Source organism: Lepisma saccharinum, chromosome 3 (assembly GCF_977018435.1).
Source record: "Lepisma saccharinum chromosome 3, izLepSacc3.1, whole genome shotgun sequence".
Taxonomy (NCBI): domain Eukaryota; kingdom Metazoa; phylum Arthropoda; class Insecta; order Zygentoma; family Lepismatidae; genus Lepisma; species Lepisma saccharinum.
Window position 1 is genome coordinate 103,146,984 of NC_139231.1, and position 13,958 is coordinate 103,160,941.

Sequence of the window (13,958 nt, forward strand, 5' to 3'; positions counted from 1 at the left end):
GTTTTACGCTGGAACAACGGTGGGAAATATTGAAAACTTATTTCCAAAGTGAGTGTTGTGTTGCAGAAACAGTGAGAATGTTGAAAAGAAATTTTGGACGAAATAATGCACCAACCGCGCCTGCTGTACGGAAGTTCGTGAAGAAAGTTCGTGAGAGTGGCATGATAAGTGATAACACAAGGTATCCTCGTGTTCGTCCAGTGCGCCCAGTCCAGAATATTGCTGCTGTTGCCGAAAGTGTGCTCCGAAACCCGAGAACCTCAACTCGCCACAGATCTCAGCAACTGAACATTAGCCGCACTAGCCTGGGGAGAATTCGGAATAAAGACCTTGGATTATTCGCTTACAAGGTGCAACTTACTCAGGAATTGAAGCAAAATGACCACCCGCTTCGTTATCGCTTCTCTGTGTGAGCTTTAGAGCAACTCGAACGTGACGTCGATTTTGCTAAAAAAAATCATCTTTTCGGATGAGGCGCATTTTCATCTGGGCGGCTATGTTAACAAGCAAAACTGCCGTATTTGGAGCTCGGAAAACCCACACGTCGTCGTAGGGATGCCACTGCATCCTCCGCGTGTGACTGTTTGGTGTGGTTTGTGGAGTGGTGGCATTATTTGCCCATTTTTCTTCGAGGATGACGATGGCAAGAACGTTACGGTCAACGGAGAGCGCTACAGAGGCATGATAACCGATTTCTTTCTTCCAGCAATTGCTGACTTAGGCCGCTATTATACTAGGACACTGGTGGCGGCACCGGTGGCGCCACCGATGTCGCAAACGCAAATAGTTCACGAGACACTGGTGTCGCCACCAGAAATCAGGTATAGATTCATTTTAAAAATGTAAACAAGAGGGGACCTAATTTTGCTAGTTCTGCTTATGGATAAGAAATACACCATAATTTCGTTCTACGCATTTATTTTGGCATTTCCATCACTGTACTCGTCACTTGTATTGTCCCAGATTACTGGGCATTTTTCAACTTGGGCTATTAAGTCCTCTGTGTTCACTTGCTTATCAATTAAATTAGCAAACTCTTTCCCAGCACTACTCTTCTTCATATTTTTTCCCTTAGCCATCACGAACACAATTGAAAACAACAACCTCTTTTGAGAACAGCACGAGTGGAACTGAAAGCGGGTGGGTTGGGGGGGGGGGCAATGGGACACCACCAGGTGTCGCCACCAGTGTCCTAGTATGATAGGCTACATTTGAAACAATGCCCAACGTGTGTCCCGATACACCGTTGGTGTCCCGAGCGGTTGCCGGGCTCGTCCACCAGCCGGACACTTGTTTCTGGTGGCGCCACCAGAGTGATGATATGATGAAATTGATGAATGGACACTCACAAACATCCAGGTCCAGGCCAGGATTCGAACCCGGGACCCCTGGCGTCGTAGCGCAGATTGTTATTATTGTATGCCTTTTGTCATAATTCATCCCAATGCATATTGCCACGGTAAACTGAACGACAAGACGAGAAGTAAAGTAAATAAACAGAGACAAAAACCTATTATCTCAAGGGGTCTCGGGTTAGATCGCCCTTTTCAGGCATAAGGTAAACTTGAATCAAACATTTAAAAAATATGTATATGTTCTCGAGCCTGTTAAACTTGGTGAAAAAAGACAGAATATTAGAGCCTTCAAAAGTATTAGGCATAATAATATATACAAAAGGTAGAAGTGAATCCGCGCCTGGTACAGTGAGGAGTAAACATACTTTTTTTTGTAGGCAAATGCACGCATTCCAGACATAATTTATAGAAATAGATGGAAAAGCGGCGTCGAATATATATATATATATATATAAACTATATAGTAATTTTAGTAATGAGACTGACAACCTTATTTGGGGTTTGTTGCAATTATTCCACACCGAATTGAGCCCAAAAAGTAGGATTGGATGCACATGGACATTGACAATTTACCTGGTATTTCCGACAATGTCCCTGTATAAGCGCCTTTAGGACTCGCCAAGCTTTTAATCAATGATTAACTGGGGCCATCCCTGGGCGATATTGGCATTCGGAGCGTGGTGCTGATCATACCACCTCCACCATGACCGCGTTAGACAATGTATGGGACCCTATCTCCATACCCCTATGTTTCTTCATGGCACGGTGCATTGCATAATGTAAAGTTTTTCTTTTTAACTAGGGCTGAGCCAATACAACTTTGAACCGATATCCATATCGATACCTATAATCTTACCGATTCCCACAGTTACCGATGCTTAAAAATTGTAAAATTTAAAAGATGTTCAAAATGTTGATAAATATCCCACTTCAATTATGAGCATAATTTAATCAGAGTTTTGCTTTAAAATATTCACAAATTACATCGGAACATACCTGTTATGTAATCACATAATACATTTTATTTCACATAATATCGGTACAAAATCAATGGAAACTTTGATTTTTTCATTTAACAAGATAATTAATGTCGCGCGGAATTTTTGGTGGGCCACGCGAAAGACAAAACGCTGGAATGTATCGTCCGGTATCGGTAAATAAAATCCAATCGATATTTTCCGGTAACGATACCACTGGTATTGGCCGATACCGATACGCGTCGGTATCGGCTCAGCCCTCTTCTCTTCTCCTTGTGACCCCCATTCCGCTCTTGAATTAGAAGTTCGAGGCATATCACCGCTTCACCTCCACGAACAACATATTAATGGGAAATAACTTTTTAGCGAGCTGTTAATGTTTCTCCCCGAGTCGATAGTTTAACAACTATGGACATGACGTGCGCGTACACATACATTACCACTCCCCTCGAAAACTTTCGCTCAATAAGTCATATGAGACCCAATCATGCGAGCAGAATTTCCATTGTGTTCTGTTTATACGTGATCGCCTTGGCAACAAATATGCAAGTGAATACTACGAATTCCGTTTCCCCCAACCACCAATCACCTCAGTTCAACAACGCACTTGTCAAGAGATCACGCGAGAGAGAAAAAGGTGAGTTCTTTTCGGAACAGGTCAGGAGTTCCCCATTTTTCATCTACCATGGATCTGTTAAGGAAGGATTCTATGGAGTTTTTAAGGAAAACGGTAACGTTAACGGTTCTTCCGAATGCCAGTTGGTATGGATCTCAAATCTACGTTAATATATCGTAAGTTATTTGGTTTATTTGATTTAAATGCAATCCTCAACTGTATGTAAGGACATATTCTTTTCGCTGCACTTGTCATATTTAAAGACTTCATAGTTTCGATTGCTTGATTTTGGTTTATTTTACCACTTTGGATAATCGCGGAAATGAGGAATGGTGATGATATTGTGAACATACACGAATACCCTTGACCGGGCCAGGATTCGAATCCGGGACCACTGGCGTCGTAGTGCGCTGTGATAGCCGTTCCGCCAACTGCGATCATAGTTTTGTAATGCATTTTTATGTAACCGCACTCGCCTATGTAATTCATTCAGTAACTATTTTTCACTAAAGAATCTCCAGTTGCTTCACATAAATTGTGAAGTCCTTTCACTCAAGCAAGATTCATAAGCGGAATAATGATTATCAAAAACCTTTTAATGAAGAGGAAACTATATCAAATGCGTATCCAATGGATGGAAACCCAAAATTAATGGATCAAAAATTGAGAAAATTAGGAAAATATATAGACATATACATACCTTTATAAGTACGAAACCAATAACGGAATTATTTTCCCAGAGTAAAACAAAATGTTTTAATTGAATGGCTCGGGTGTAAAACATGGTAAGTGGCATTTTGGTCATTTCTGAGTTCATTGAGAAAAAAGGTTATTAGAAGCTATACTGCAGATAAATTGTTTTCGTGTTGTGTTTACCAATTTCAGAAGGCTTCACTGACTCCAATGCAAATTGTATGACGTGCAGGGACGTAGCTAGGTTGATCAGTTCGGGGGGGCCCAATACCTAAGATTTTTTCTATCAAACCATTAAAAACACAAACTATTAATATACCATATAGGCCTACATATATGTACAGTATGTGTGTGTGCTTTATATATATATATATATTGTTGAAAGAGAACATTATATTCTCCTGTAGTCCCCTAAAATTTACGAATATACACTCGCGAAATCCACGGCCATTATTCGGGAATCTAAATGCACAATGAACGCATTAACTTAATGGCATCTATACAGTCTTTAAAAATCCATGTATTTTCTCTTATGTCAGATTTGAGATACCAAGAACAATGGCATTAGTCGTTACTCCTTAGATTTGTAAATTTGCTCGAAGAAAATTGAGAAGTAGAGAAAACTCTCTTCCGTGGGTTTAGATACAAAAGGGTGCTGGAATCAGGTGTACAATTATGACAACGGTGCGAAAATGAAATGTTTGTGTAATGAGTTCAAGATAGGCATCCCATGTATATTGTTTATACCAGAATCGAATCCGGTGGCCTTTATTGCAAGGCGACACCCTTAACCACTATTCTATGGGACATGCACGAGTCTTTTGTGGCGTCGTACTGTTCATATTGGAGAATGATGACGATAAATATGAAATTTTATGCTCACATCTAGTTTCTTAAAAGTAATCTTCTTTGCGCGTGCAAAACTGAATATATGTATGATGGCAATAGAAACAACAAAATTCCCGCGCGCTCAAATTATTACGCTCTAGTCTTTCAAGGTTCGATCCCTGGTAGAAACTCCAAAATTTCTGTGATGGCCTAACATCGTGAGGACAATTGAGAAGCTACCTGAAATCAATATGTAAGCAAATTCCACTCTCAAAACTAGATGGGACTCGATGTGATGACCACGCGTCACCGAATGGAAAAACACTTCCGAGGCTTTGTCCTTCAAAATTAATTTTACTGAATAACTGTACTTTTCTTTAGAGGACCTAAACATTGCTTTTTTGCACAGTACAATGTTGTTTTCTTTCACCCTACTTTTATAGTTTTTCATTCAAAGGATTCCACTCCCGAAGCATGAGCATGACGCACTACGAAAGCAAAGATCCAAGGTTCGGACCTTGGACAGGTGTGGTTGCATCATGTCTCGCATCGCTAATCCTTCAGTCTCATCGTCGCATTTAACACAAGAGGTAGAAAAGCGGCGTAAAATAACGAAATAGAAATTATTGATTGACTTGGTTCATTTTACTTCACTTTTCTGACACTTTTTGGCTAATCGTGAAGATGAGAATGAGTTAATATTAACTTGAAGAAAGGACCATCACAAAGAAGACACATTCTCAGCCGGGATTCGAACACGGGACATTCTGCTTCGTAGCGTAACCTGCTAACTACTCCAACACGGAGTTGTCGGCCCAAATAGAAATGTAAATTAGAAAATGCTGTCTTGAATTTGCAGGAACCGAGTTCACCAGAAAGGGCAAATGATTTTCGCTCCCACTAGGATAGGCAAATAACAGAAAATGCTTCATAAGTAATTTGGCTCTCCGTATTTCATGATATTATTATGTAAGCAACTATTATTCGCTATATACCTTTGGATAAATTTTATTTGTATGTCTAGTCAACTTTTCCGCCTAAGCAGCAGCCACAGCGTCTGCATTTGCGGGTGGAGGCCAAGGTTGTTAAAGGTCGAGGAATTTTAAATAAATTCATTTCCGGTCCAGGAGAGAAAATCAGCAAGCGTAAATGGGTTCTGGACCGTAATGAACCTTTTCATTTGTAAAGTTTTCAATTCGGTCCAGGAATATTCTTCCCAGATGAATTTCAATTCGGTCCAGGAACCTTATTTCTTGATGAATTTAAATACGGTCAAGGAACATTTTTTTCCGGATCAGTTTAAATAGGGTCAAAGTTCCGTATTGAAATGAAACAATTCGCAACTTGGTACGAATTTAGATTGTGCGAGAGAAAAGGTTCCGGTCCTATAACGGAATCCTATAGAACAAAATAAAATGTATGCGTTCCCTAATCTTTAACAATCCCAGGGTTGATAATGATCCAGGTATTGTAAATAAATTCATTTCACATCCGGGAGAGAAAATCAGCAAGTGTAAATGGGTTCTAGGCCTCAATTCGGTCCAGGAACCTTTTTCCGTGTGAATTTACGTACGGTGCAGGAACCCTTTTTTCGGTAAAATTTAAATACGGTCCAGGAACCTTGTTTTGCTGCTGAATTTAAGCACTGTCCAAGAACCTTTTTTCCCGGATCAATTAAAATTCGGTGCAGGATTTTTTTCCGGATCAATTTAAATACGATCCAGTAACCTTTTTTTAATGGAAATACACTACTAGGACCGAATTTAAATTGTGCGAGAAGAAAGTTTCCGGTCCTGCAACGGAACCCAATAAAACCCATAGAACTTATGGGTAGATGGACCTTTGACAACCCTGGTGGAGGCTAAATGAAGAAAAATCACAAAATATGCAGAATTTTGAAACGTACTATTTCTAGAGCATGCACACTACTATAAAATGTTGACTACGTACCTCCTTTCCTTCCTTAATTGAAATGTGACTTATTCTTCATCTCATGTGAGATCAACCGCCCTGGGAGTCAAGCCCGGTCTCCTGTGTGGTAATCGGACACCAATTTAGAAAGTTAATGTGTTGGACATTTGGTCGATCGGTCGATCCTACTTCAACTTTCTCGAGAGGAAAACAAGCTGGCAGCTTCACACTCGAAATTTCACTTCGCCTACCCCCGTGGCGGAGTGGTTAGCACATCGTGCTACGATGCCAGGTGTGCCGGGTTCGAATTCCGGACTGAGGATGGGTGTTTGTCGTGTCCATTGATCAATTTAATCATATCATCACTCATCCCCATCTTCGCAATTAGCCAAATGTTGCAGAAGGGCAAAGTAAAATGAACCAAATCGATCGAAATTTCACTCGCAAAGCATGAAAATGAGATCTCAAGCACTCCGTGATCCTACCGGAATCTCACGTTTACCGAAGCTAACTATGAGACCACTTCTTGGATCAAAGTGTTCTTCGAACTAGCTGACAGTCATCAATTGTCGACCAATCAACACAGTAGGGCAAAAAGAAGCAGATGTTTCTTGAAAGTGAGTGGAAAGTTAGCAAGGAAGGATATAAAGTTGGTACATTACGAAGGCTTATTATGGCCTGTCCCTTCATTGCAGGTTATGAGCACAAGGGTTGAGTGTGGCAACCTGAAGGAACCGCGACATCTTTGTCATTCATCTCCCGCCAGAAAAGGGACAAACAGTAGAATTTTGTCTCTTGCAATTTGAAAAGCCTATGTCCATGGTGAACCATAAAGTAATTAACCCAGAAAGTCCTAGCTACCTGCAGTGCGTTTCGGCGCGACCGATAACCAGAGCCAGATGAAGAGAAGATTTTGTGGGAATGGGTGACCTGGCACCTGGCTTAGGCCCCCTGGTGTGCATGAAGATAAAGTGTGTTTTCAAAAGGTCCCCGTCTTCCCAGAAAGGGACGGCCCATAAAATCACTGCATATCCTATTATCAATGCATCCGCTTGTGTTCAACCAAAGTGTATGTCACCGTAGGATCCGAGTGCTTCGAGCTCTGTCGGTGTTGGACTTCTTGAGTCTTTTGTCAACATGCCAAGGTCATTGCACCTATGAATCGGCTCTTCAGCTTGAGTGGCAAAAGACGTGTTGTACGGAGGAAAGTTGCACCGGAAAAATTACCTTCTTAAATACGATGAAACCTGTAAAACATCCACAGATATTTATTCGGGGGTGGTCCCTTTGACAAAACATCAATATTCTCAAAATTCTTCCAACGGACTGTGTAAAACTTTGCAATACTCCAAAAACTGAACGTGCTCTGCAACACAAGGAAAATGCCTCATTTAGCACTCAATGTGCCTTTGTTAAGTTGGTAAGTTCAGTATGGCACTACATTTTAAATAATGCTGATGGAAAAAATTAATAAAGTTTGTTAAATGACAACGACTCCTTACCACAAGCATATAATTATTCTTTACGGATATCCCCTATAACGGTTGGGGGTTCGACGTGCTGACCCCACGTCACCCCATTACTGGTTAAAGATCTCCACACCTCTAAAATTTTAGGTAGGATTGTGGGAGGGACTGGCAGTCGGGAGATAGACCAAGGCCCTTCCAGGGCTGTCGAACCACGGGTTATTATATATTATTGTTGACTTGTAGGTAAGAATTAGAAGGTGTACTTGAAAACGAAACATTACGGAGACAGGATGTTCTCGTCGGTTTGGAATGCAGACCTTACAAATTCCATTACTTGCCTCGTCCGTGGAAAGGTACCAGCCTGACAGACGGATATGAATCGACAGGTATTGGAATTTGTATAGCGAAGCAACCGAACCGATCTGAGAAGATCGGAAGGGAATTTCGTAATCAGTATTGGATTTGGTTTTGGTGTGTGTACATCGAGCAAGACAGCGCAGGTATGTACCTGGAGGACGGAGGCGTCTCTCCGAACATAGAATGGTCTGAGCCTTGTTACTAAACCTCTCGCTAGTACCTTTTCTTACTTACACCCCGGTAATAAAATAATGAAATAAGGGAAGGAGGAAACATGGTTAGAGGTGCGGCTCTTTTTTTGTAACTTTTAGTTGTAGGTGCGAGTTCCTTATAGGAAATATGTGCTTCAAAACGCGGGTTAGGAATGCTAAGGAAAAATGAACACGAATTCGACTTATCTTTAACGAGGATTCAACAGCTGGCGGAACAAACGGTTCCGATTTCACCGTCTCGTCCAGTCACCAGGGCAAGGTCGCGATACATACAGCAGTTTTCCACCAACACTGCACATTCCACGGACTGTGTTGCCATTATTCCTTCCACCGTTGTCAAGAATACTGAAGTCATGGCATTGAACATACCAAATTTTATTCAACCGGAAAAGTTTTCAGGGGCAAAACCCTTAGAAGTTGATCAATTTTTCACAACTTTTGAAAATATGGCGGATGCATTAACTTGGACCCCTGCAAAAAGAAAATATTTCTTGCCTTTATTCTTCACTGGAATCGCTTTAGATTTAATAACGGGAATAAAATCTCAACCAGATTATGCAAATAAGGAGTATCAAACGCTCAAAACAGAAATTACCAATACTTTTAGGGACATTGGTCAACCTCTCCTGGTTGAAGATTTCTTAAAGGAACAAGTCCAACAAATAGGAAACCCCGCAAGCTTACATCTTGCGTAAGCATGCTTTGATTCAGAAATATCTTCCCCAAGCATCCGTGGATCAGGTAATTTATTACATTGTGAGGGGACTGCGTACGCAGTATCTTCAAGTAGCTTCCGACAAGAATTTTAATTCGGTGAATGAACTTCTACGGTTCATCAACAACTTGCAAAGAAAACAAACCCTTTTGGAAGAGCAAGCGTACAGGGAAGCTAGGGAATTAGCGGGGCTTAAATACACCCAAGGTCTAGTTGCATCAACAAATCAAATAGGATTGCAAAACATAGTAACCCAACCTCCCATAAAAGAACCTCAAACTAGCTCAAATAATCAACAGGAAATAAACAGTCAACTGCAAACAGAAAAATACTTTGTAACACAAGATCAATTAAAAGATTTGGAAATTAAAATGAATGAACTCCAAATTAATCATTTTCAGAATAGTGCACAAACGTTCAGAAATAGATCACAGCCTACTAGTACTAATAATAGATTTCCTGCACGCCAAAGATATAACGGTAGGAATAGTTCACATTCCCAAAGAAGTAACAATTTTTATAGATCAAATAATTCAAACAATGGTTACCAACGTGGGAACAGGGGACGTTCAAATTACCGTAGAGGAGGTTATAGGCCATTCCAGAGACAACACCCTCAACAAGCTCAGAGATGGCAACCCTGTCAAAACTGTTGCCCTCAACGTGAACAAAATACAGCCCAGCAATATAATCAACAAGTATATTACAATCAGACAGGTTCATCGGAACAACAATCACCTAATGCCTCTTTAAACTATTGAAACCCTATGAACGTGGGAACGGTCGTCAGGGGAAAAGTTTGCATACAGTTCCCATAATTAAACAGAATAATCTTAGTTTTCTAGAAGCAACAGTAAATAGGAAACCTTGTAAAGTACTTGTGGACATAGGTGCAAATTGTAGTATAATAAATGACAACTTGGTTCCAACAAATGCAAAAAGAATAAACATAAATTCAATCATAGCAGGAATAAGTGGAAATTCCATAACTGTCAGACAAATTGCCTTCATACGATTCCGAATCGGTGGGAAATTTTACTGTCACCCGTTCAGAATAGCTAATACAAAATTCCAGTATGCAATTTTGGGCACAGATTTTTTAAATCTACATAAAGCAAACATATCGTTAGGAGATAATACGATCTCATTGCAGAGATTAGGGTATTCACCAAAATGGCAATTTTCCAGTGACGAAAGCAAAGTACACACCATTCCTGATCAAATATTTCAAATGTTAGATTTAAATCAAAGTTCAACATTTGTAGCAAAACATAAAATAACATTAAAACCGAAATCCTCAACTTATGTAAAACTACGGCTAGAAAACATCCAGATTGGTACTAAATATAACACATTTGAACCGAATAAAGAATTGTTGGACTCATTAGATATTTTAGGACCTTATGCATTAGTTAATGAAGAAGAACCCCACATTTTGCTAACAAACACAAAAAATCATCCGTTAGTAATACAGAAAAACACTCCAATTGGTTCAGCAGGAAGTAACCAAATAATTTCTGAAATTTATGACACGAACGTCAATGCGAATGCAAATAGTGGTCATAAAGTACATCATTCATTCGAGCAAGGTGACGAAAATTTAGACCAGGAAACCTTAAAACGACTCACTAAACATAGGAAATTTTATGACGTTAAACAAATTGATATAAATCCAGAACTAACAGAAGACCAAAAGCTCAAAATTCAAAATTTAGTTTACAATTATGCGGATATCATGTATTGGAATCCTGAGTGCTTTTCTAAAACAAACGCAATGGAAGCACACATAGATGTTGCTGAATGTGTTCCTCCATTTGCTAGGCAAATTCCCATACCCATAAATTTAAGGAAAAAAATGAAAAATGAAATAACAAGACTTCAAGAACAACAGATCATTGAACCTTGTGAAAACTCACCATTTCGTCATCGCATATTCTTAGTTAAGAAACCAAATGGAACCTACAGACTAGTTTCCGACTTTTCAGAAATTAATAAAGTAATATACAATGTTTCATATCCCACTCCAGATTGCAATGACATTTTAGCACGTCTTGCGGGCAAATTTTTTTACACTACATTGGACATGGCTCAAGCTTATTTTCAAATTCCAATATCAGAAGAATCACGTCCAGTTACGAGCTTCGCAATTCCAGGTTGTGGTTCATTCCGTTATAAATGTTTACCTATGGCCATGAAGACATCCAGTAGTTTTATGAATAGACTAATGTACATAGTATTTAGTGGTCTTCCAGACAATCAAGTAGCCACCTATTTAGATGATTTGCGCATAGCAACTTCCACTTTTGAAGAGAATTTCTCCCTAATTCAACAAATATTTGATAGGATTAGGAAAGCAAACATGACAGTTGGAATAAAGAAATGTAAGTTCGCATTTTCAGAAACCATCGTTTTGGGACATCTTCTTTCTGCGAAAGGGATGAAAATTTCCGACAAAATCATTAATTCAATCAAGAATTTTTCAACACCTAACAATAAGAAACACGTGAAGAGCTTCTTAGCACTTTGTTCTTACATTAGGAAATATGTGTCCGGATTCTCATTTTTAGCGGATAACATATATAAACTTTTGAAAAAGAACGTTCCGTTCACGTGGACAGAGCAGCACCAGAAAGAGTTCGATGAACTAAAGAATAAAATTCTCAGTTCTCCCGTTCTCAAACCGTATTCTCAAAACAAGAAGACCTACCTCATCACCGATGCGTCTACAGTTGGCCTCGCAGCCAGCATTTGGCAAGATTCGGAAGACGGAAGCTCACGCCACCCAGTTGCCTTCGCGAGCCGCAGATTAACCGACACAGAGAAGAAGAAATCAATATTTGAACTAGAATTTCTCGCAGTGGTCTATGGAGTAAAAGCGTTTAGATATTATTTGCTAAACAGCCATTTTACTTTAATAACTGATAATCACTCCATATCATATTTACGACAAGCATCAAATTTGACAGGTCCATTGGCACGAAGAGCTCTGGAACTACAGCAGTTTTCCTTCGATGTGAAACATGTCAAGTCATCAGAAAATGCCCTTGTAGACACTTTAAGCCGCTATCCAGCAGAGGAAGCTCCTGCCGACAGTGAAGACAACCCTGAACTAATTTTCCACATAGAGGACGAAAACTTCAGCATTCGACAACATCAAGAAGAAGATCCATTATTCGGCCCTATCATTAAAGTCATCAACAACGATCCGATGCAAGATCCAGGAGTAGTACGAGCAGCACAGTATTACGTCATCAAAGACAACAAACTGTACAGACGTCATCGATACAACAAGACAGAGGAACTTCTCTTGTGCATCCCACACAAATTAAAAGATGAAATTTTCGAGAAGATTCATTGCAGTGAATACAATGCAGCTCACGCTTCACCATCTTCCACGTATGAAAATTTCAGGAAAAGATTTTACTTCCCAGGATTAAAACGATGGGTGTACATGAAATCAAAAAGTTGCCTCGAATGCCAGATGTCGAAGAGAGATTTCGGACCAAAGAAGCTCACCCTTCAGACGTTCGAACCGATCGCCACCCCAGCCAGGAAGTGGGTCATCGACACGTGCGGTCCACTGCAGGCCACAGCCAACCACGGACATCGCTACGTTCTCATCTGCGTTGATCAAGCGACCAGGTACATGGTAACGACATCTATACCTTCAGTTGACGCCGAAACGATTGCCAATGCATTAATGGAACAGATCATTTTGCGATTTGGTGTGCCAGACAACATCACTCTTGATCGTGCACCAGCGCACACTTCAAAAATCATGGAACAATTGAGTCAATTATTGAACGTCAGACTCAGATTCGCAAACACAGATTTCCACGAAACAGTTGGACTCGCCGAAAGACATATTCAGAAACTAAAGCAAAGGCTGAGACCGTATGTAATGAAAAAATGTGCACAGTGGTATCTGTATCTCTCGGCCATAACGTTTGCGATAAATTCAGAAGTACACACAGGAACAAGATATTCTCCACATTACCTTATGCACGGTTTCGAACCAAAGAATGCGATGGATTCATTGCTAGGAATAGATCCAAATTCGTTGCAGCACTCTAACAAGGAACGCCTAGACATATTGCCAGCGATGCGTGAACAAGCACAGGAAAATCTCCAGAAGAAATTCAAAACACAGAAAAAGTACTCAGACCAACACACACGGCATATTGAATTTCAACCTGGACAAAAAGTGCTAATTTTAGACACAGTTCCGAAACGAAATGTACCTAAGCACTTCGCAAATTACTTCAAAATACATGGTACAGTTCTGGAAATGGAAAATGCCAACAGCGTACGAATAAGCTACAAGGACGGCCGAGGAAAGGATAAAATCGACACATTTTCCATAACAAGAGTCAAACCCTTCTTCGAAGAAAAGGAGAAAATACAAGATGAAAATGATAATATCGACGAAATGTCTGTAGAACAGTCAGAAGCCGAAGAGACAGAAGTCAAAGGGACATAATTCCACAGAAAGCCAAATGGGAAAGAACGTTGTCATTCCATCATTTCATCGTCATCGTCGCGATTAGTCAAAGAGGAAGAAAAGCGACGCTACAAAACTTAAATTATTTAGATGCTTAAATATATGTTCAACCTCACATGTGTTTCCAGTGACTTATTGCAAGGGTTTGTTATTGTACTTGACTCAACAAAATAAGCTTACTGTGTGAGGCAGATTCATACGAACCAAAAATACCCAAAATAATAACAATAATAATAATAATTTACTTTAAAATTACAAAAAAATATTTACTTGTTCTTGTTTAAATTTTCGATTCTTCGAAAAGTTTGTTAAGGAGTGGAGTTG